Source organism: Hylobates moloch, unplaced genomic scaffold (assembly GCF_009828535.3).
Source record: "Hylobates moloch isolate HMO894 unplaced genomic scaffold, HMol_V3 SCAFFOLD_15, whole genome shotgun sequence".
Taxonomy (NCBI): domain Eukaryota; kingdom Metazoa; phylum Chordata; class Mammalia; order Primates; family Hylobatidae; genus Hylobates; species Hylobates moloch.
This window is the reverse complement of record NW_026652290.1, coordinates 11,524,202-11,531,474: the sequence shown is the minus strand read 5'-3', so window position 1 is coordinate 11,531,474 and position 7,273 is coordinate 11,524,202.

Genomic DNA, 7,273 nt, shown 5'->3' with positions numbered 1-7,273 from the left:
TGCCATCTAAAGGCTTCTGTTTTCTTATTGACCTCAGAAGTGGGGCCAATGGCTGAGAATAGGAGATGGAAATGATGGGTGAAGGGTTTCGTGGAGGTAGTGAGAGTCTGAAATAGCTGTTGTGAGTATTGTGGTGCCCACTGACAAGGGCTGTTTTAGTCTGTTCTCATGCTGCTAATAAAGACTTACCCGAGACTGGGTAATTTATAAAGGAAAGAGATTTAATGGACTCACAGTTCCACATGGCTGGGGAGGCCTCACAATCATGGTGGAAAACAAGGAAGAGCAAAGGGATGTCTTACATGGTGGCAGGCAAGAGAACTTGTGCAGGGGAACTCCCATCTATGAAACCATCAGATCTCAGGAGACTTATTCACTACCATGAGAACAGTATGGGAGAAACTGCCCCCATGATTCAATTATCTCCACCTGGTCCCTCCCACGACACATGGGAATTATGGGAGCCACAATTCAAGATGAGATTTGAGTGGGGACACAGCCAAACCATATCAAGGGCATTGAGGATGATAGCTGGGGTGCAGCATAGTACCAGCCCCGTGCATACACATGGGATTGTATTCATTGGCTCTTGCTCTTGGAACAAATTACCTCAAACTTGGTGGCTTAAACAATACAAATTTATTATCGTATCAGTTCTGGAGGTTTTAAGTCCCACTGAGCTAAAAATGAAAGTGTTGGCAGGGCTGTGTTTCTTCTGGAAGCTCCAGGGGAGACCCCTCAGATTTCCTGCCCTCTAGAGGCTGCTAGTAGTCCTCAGCTTGTGGCCTCTTCCTTCTTCAAAGCCAGCAGTCCCATCACTCTGACCTCTGCTGCTCTGTCACAGCCCTCCTCCAACACTCCTGCCTCCCTCTTTCCCTTAGAGGGACCCTTGTCCTTCTATCTGGGGCTACCCAGATAATCCAGGATAATCCGATCATCTGAAGATTCTTAATTTAATCACATTCTCAAAGTCCTTTTTGTCATGTAAGGCCACATATTCACAGGTTCCAGGGATTAAGATGTGGACATCTCAGGGGACCACCATTCTGCCTCCCACAGGCACTTGATTTTCTCTGGTGTTACCCTGAGGCTCAGGTGCAGAGATGGAGAAAATTTGAAAGGTGAGATTGGAAGAGGGTTGGGGATCTTCTAGGAGACAAATACTAGAAGAGAGCCCAAGGGAACTGAGGTGTTGGCAAAGGCGAGGTTAAATGATGTCTCACCATGGTCTACACTGTTTAGGATGGCCCTGAAACCAGGAAGGATTGATAGATTGGGAGAAAATGGAGGAGTCAAGACCTGGAGGCTTGATGAGGTTGAAGAATGGGTGTCATGGTGAAGAAAGCATGGAGGAATTGGGAGCATTGGAGACTGTGGTCAGAGAGAAGAATGATGGCCCTGAAGATTACACTGGGACAGTTAGGCGTGATGACAAGGTCAAGATTGGAGATAAAAGTCAATGGAGGCGAGAAGACCAGAGAGCTGTGTGGTCAGGGAGTCAGAGTGGTTGGCCCCATGGACATTGATGTGCTGTGATGGTGGCAGTATTTGGGGTACAGAGGAAGGCTTTAGCCAAGGTAAAGTCTTTGATGAAAGTGAGGGAGTGGCCAGGAAGGAGTTGGGGAGATGATGGGGTTGAGAAAGGGCTCAGGATGGCCAACTTAGACCCTCAGAGGAGAAAACTTTGCCCCAGGAGGGTGGAGGAGTGATGGTTTGCAGGTGTTAGCATCCCCCCAACCATCACCACCAACTCTCCTTGCTTGCAATTCCAAGTGCAAGGACATGAGTTCATAACCATCTGTTATCGTTGACTTCTATTCCTGAGATTGCACCAGCTGTTTTGCTGGAAGCTGCAAGTTAAAAAATACCTGTCTCAGGTGTGTCTGCCTCAGCCAATCCCTGGAGTCTAAGGTCCCTCAGATCCTTTCTCCCTTCCCACCTGTGTATCTCTTGGGACTGAGTCTGGGGCTGGGCTGCCGGGAGTGCTATATTGGGAACCTGGGCAGAGAACCTCTACAGAACGGGCAGCTTTCACCAGGGAGGACACAGTGTCCTTGGGTGAGGGCATGGTTTCTTTTATGCCGGGAGGTGGAAGGAGACCACAGTGAGGAGATGTAAAGAGGTGGCAAGTTCCAGGGGGCACAGTGGAGATGGAGGATGAGAGGGAGGGTCTGTGGGTGGAGAAGCCTAGAGCCTGACAAGGTACTAGAGAGATGAGGGGAGCAGATTCCAAAACACGACCAGAGCAGGATTTCTGCTCCCACTTTTTCTTCCAGAACCTTGTTACTCCCCATAAACTGGTGGAGTCTATTTCCTCTCTCCTTGAACCCTAAGTGGTCTCTTGACCATTCCAACCCTTACCATACACTGAAAGTGATGCTCTGTGCCTTCTGAGACCTCCACCTTTCTCCCTTACTCTTGAGACACTCGTCTTTGGACTCAACCACTATGCTGTGAGGAAGCTCAGGTCACACAGAGAGTCCACGTGTAGAGATTCAGGCTGAAAACTGAACCTAAGGTCTTGGTCAAGTGCCAGCATCAACCACCAGACATGTGAGTTAAAGGGGGAACCTCCAGATGATTCCAGCCCCCAGCCTTGGAGTCTGCCAGCTGAGGCCCCAGACAGTGAAGCAGAGAAAAATCATCCTCACCCTGTCTTGCTCAAGCAGAGACAAGAGTCCTTGAGTATACTGAATGGTTGTTTTAACACCACTGTGTTTTGAGGCAGTTTGTCATGCAGCCCTACTGACGGATATACTAGGCAGCTGGAGGGAATTCTATTTTGGGTGGCAGAGAATGGCTAAATGTCTGGTCTGGTGGATGAAGCAGATTCAGCCTTTGGAGAGGAGAGAAGTACGAAGCTGCTGGCTGTGAAGTGGTGGGGGTAGTGAGGGCAGGTGGTGGCTGAGGCTGCTGTCCCCAAAGCCCAGGCCCTCAGGCTGAGCATGTGGACAAGCTCCTGGCTGGGTTTGGAGGTAGACAAGAAGGCCCGATCTTTTCCTTGGCCTCTGGATGTCCCATAGGAGTGAATGTGTCCCCAGAATACTTATTAGGGGACAAAGGTCAGGTGTAGGTCCCTCCACGCCTCCTCTCCTGCAGCTCCAACACTGCTGTTTGGGGGATGCTACCTTCCTTAGGTGACTCAGGAGGGAATGGGCTCTAAGCACACAAGGATGTGGGTTGGTAACTCTCTTCGATTGCAGGACTTCTGTTCTTGAGGTTGCACCAGCAGTTTTGCTGAAACCTGCAAGTTTAAGAACATCTTTCTCAGGTGTATCTGCCCCATCTTCCACCCTCTGGATTCTAAGGTCCCTGAGCAACCATTTCTCTCCTCTCATCCCTCTCCCTGCCCCAGATCTCTAGGGCTAGGCTGTCTTGGGTACCAATGCAGGGAGATGAAGTCTCAGAACATGGCTGGTTCTGAGCTCCCTGCAGGAAGGTGTCCCTTGCCTCCTTACGTCCCATCCACGCACCCCCTCTTTCTCCCAGGCCCCTCCTTGGTGCCAGCTCCTGTGGTTCCACGTTAGGGACCCATAACAGGGCACCTGGGACCTGGTTAGGACTGGGCTCTTGCAGCCTGCATAACCTTCATGGAACCAGGAGGGCCCCAGCAGGGTTTGGGGGTTGTCAGGTCCTGCAAAGAAAGCAGCAGCCACACAGCTGCCCTGACCACCTCTGCCCAGCAGCCCAGGACACTGAGGGTGAAAACAAATGGGCTTCGGCAATAGAAGGAGCTGGCAGCAGGGGCTGCTCCCAGGTGTGAGCGGATGGCAGGTTTCTCCCAAAGCAAAGTGCAGTGCACCAGGCACCCTCTGGGCCTGGCTCTCAGAGCACTGCCTCCAAGGGCTTTTCTAGAATAATCCACTTTGAGAAATTCCTTTAGTATTGTTTGTCAACAAACATTCCTGAATACTCACTTGAATACCAGTCGCTGAACTGGGGTGTTTATGTGCATTTCCTTGTTGAAAGTGTAATTCATTCTCCCAACAATGTGAGGTGAGGGATGTCACCTGCCTCATGTGACTGAGGAGGGAACAGGCTCTAAGAGAGGCTGGGTGACTTGCCCAGTGCTGCCCCTTGGAAGGGAGGAGCTGGGTTTTGATCTCCATCTTTCCGTTCCTCTACCACCTCACTGCAGCTTCTGGGGTGTGGGCAGAGGAGGGTGAGTCCCTGTGTCAGGCTGGGCCAGGCTTCTGGGCTTGTTCTCCTGCTGCCTGTTCTGATTGAACTCCATCATCATTCTGTTCCCAGACACAGGGACACAGGCTTCCAAGAATGCCCCCCTCCCCGGGGACAGGAGCCGTTTCCCATTCCCTTCCTCAAATTCCAATGTCTGTTTCTGAAACTGGTGGTTCAACAACGAAGAAGAAAAAGGCAGAAATCTAAATGGGTTGCAGGGAAAGGAGATGCTGGGATTAAATATATGCGTTTTCCTAGTATGCCCACAGCCTAGATACACTAAGCACCAAAAACTTGCCATGTGATGGTGCATGAGTGGTGTCACCCTTTCTGTGCCTCAGTTTCCCTCACTGTTGAATCAGGTGAGTGTGGAGCTTCTCAGCCTCAGCACGATTGATATTTGTGGCAGATTATTCTTTTGGGGGATGAAGCAGGGGGCTGTTTGGTGTGTTATAGGATATTTAGCAGCATCGTCAGCCTCTGCCAATAGATGTCAGCAGCACCCCCCTTTCAAGTTATGACAAACAAAAATATCTCCAGATATTGGTAAACAACCCCTTGAGATGCAAAATTGCCCCTACTTGAAAACCACTGGGCTAGTGATATCTCCCTTTCGTGGTTGTTATGAAAATTCTCAAAAAATGATTTTCTTCCTTCCTTTCATTTTTCCTTCCTTCTATCCCTCTCCTTCCCTCTTGGGGCCTGATCCTTTTCAATAATGATCAAATGTATGCATTTTTCTGCTGGTACCTTGATCGTGGATATAAAGATCAAGTTGAATGAGATATTCCTAAAGTATCTGCCACTTCTGTCGAGCATGATGTTCAATAATTTCGTGGTTCTTGTTTGGGTCTAGCCACAAGCTCAAGACCGTCTCTCCAACCTGGGTTGAAGGTAGTATGGACCGTTGCTACAGATGGAGCATCTGGAGCAGAGAAGAGGTCAGACATCCCGTTGGAGCTGAAGGAGGGGCTCAGGACACACAGTTGATGCAGTCCCAGGAAAAGCTGTCACTTTAAAGTGGGTATGCCCAAAAAAGTTCGGCGGAGGGAGGCCGAGGAGGGAGTTACCAAACAAAAGACAGAGACCAGGGGGCTGACACTGACCAGCTCTTCCCCAAGCTGTTTTCCTTTTCCCCTGAACTAGACTACATTTCCCACCTTCCCCTGCTCTTAGACATGGCCATGTGATTGAGTTCTGGCCAATGGCATGTGGACAGAGGGTGAAGTCACAACTTCCTGGTCTATTAAAAACCTCCCACAAGGCTCTCCACCCACAGGATCATCTATTCTCTCTCCCCTCCAACTGCCCACTGGACATCAATGCCCAGAGCAATCTAAGAAGCCCATGTTGAAGATGGCAGAGCCTCCACGGGTCTCTGAATGTCTGCATGACTGGGTGGAGCCTAGGACCCACCCCTGCACAGCTGAGTGGATTTTTTTTTTTTTTTTTTTTTTTGAGACGGAGTCTCGCTCTGTCGCCCAGGCTGGAGTGTAGTGGCGCAATCTCGGCTCATTGCAAGCTCCGCCTCCCCGGTTCACGCCATTCTCCTGCCTCAGCCTCTCCGAGTAGCTGGGACTACAGGCGCCCGCCACTACGCCCGGCTAATTTTTTTGTATTTTTAGAGACCGGGTTTCACTGTGGTCTCGATCTCCTGACCTCGTGATCCGCCCGCCTCGGCCTCCCAAAGTACTGGGATTACAAGCGTGAGCCACCGCGCCCGGCAGCTGAGTGGATTTTATAGGAGTGAGAAATGAGCTTCTATTCTATGAAGCCTGTATATGCTTGGGATTGTTGGTTGGGTAGTCGGCCTGTTCTAAGTAACACTAGTGCCAGGATAGATTGGGGCTACTGGGCTGGAGGAGCAGGGGTTTTCAGCAGCATTTATTTTTTAAAGAGTCTCGCTCTGTTGCTCAGGCTGTAGTGCAGTGGCAGGATCTCGGCTACTGCAACCTTTGCCTTCCGGGTTCAAGCGATTCTTCTGCCTCAGCCTCCCGAGTAGCTGGGACTACAAGTGTGAGCCACCACGCCTGGCTAATTTTTGTATTTTTAGTAGAACCAGGGGTTTCACTGTGTTGGCCAGGATGGTCTCAAACTCCTGACCTCAAGTGATCCACCTGCCTCAGCCTCCCAAAGTGCTGGGATTACAGGCATGAACCACAGTGCCTGGCCCTCAGCAGCATTTTTTTTAAATTTATTTTTTATTTCAATAGGTTTTTGGGGAACAGGTAGTGTTTGGTTACATGAATACGTTCTTTAGGGGTGACTTCTGAGATTTTGGTGCACCCATTGTTTAATCAGCAGCATTTTGATTCGGGAACTAGAATAATTATCTCTATGCCAGTTACTGTGGCTCTAACCCTGCATGTTATGGAGGCAAAGTTTTTAGTTGAACTAAACACGGGACCACGTGACCATGGGAGGTGGAACCAAGTCACTAAATGCAGACTGGCCTGGGAGTCTACCCAGGATGGCTGAGAAGCTTGTGCTGAGCCAGTTTCCTAGGGGCTAAGAATAAACAGGGGACAGAGAAGTTCTGGCACAGGGTGCTGACTCTGGGCAGCGTGGAATGATTGCTCGGAGCTTGGCAGAGGGTCAGCAGGTAGGGGTGGGCAAAGGCCTGAGCTCCTTGGCCCCAGGGCCTGGTGGCTCAGTGCATCAGTTTCCCCAGGTGCCTGTCTCTGATAGGAGGAAAGAATGTTAAAAGGTGGGGCAGAAAGTTCAGGAAAGCCAAGAGTGGTTCCTGCAGCTCCGATGCAGGGATATAGGGACACTGGGCCCTCAGTCTCCCTGCTCCATGCTTTTCTCTGGGACCTGGGTAGGAAAGATTTTCGTGAGACCGAAGTTCTCTTGAAGGAGGCTCAAGAGTTTGGTGCCTCTTGGTTCCAGGAGGAGCAGTGAAGCCTGCGGCTCTTAGCAAGAAAACTCAAGGTCAGAGTCCTGAAAAGAAGGCAGGCCTGGCGCCGTGGGTCATGCCTGTAATTCCAGTACTTTGGGAGGCCCAGCGGGTGGATCACGAAGTCAGGAGATCGAGACCATCCTGGCTAACACGGTGAAACCTCGTCTCTACTAAAAATACAAAAAATTAGCTGGG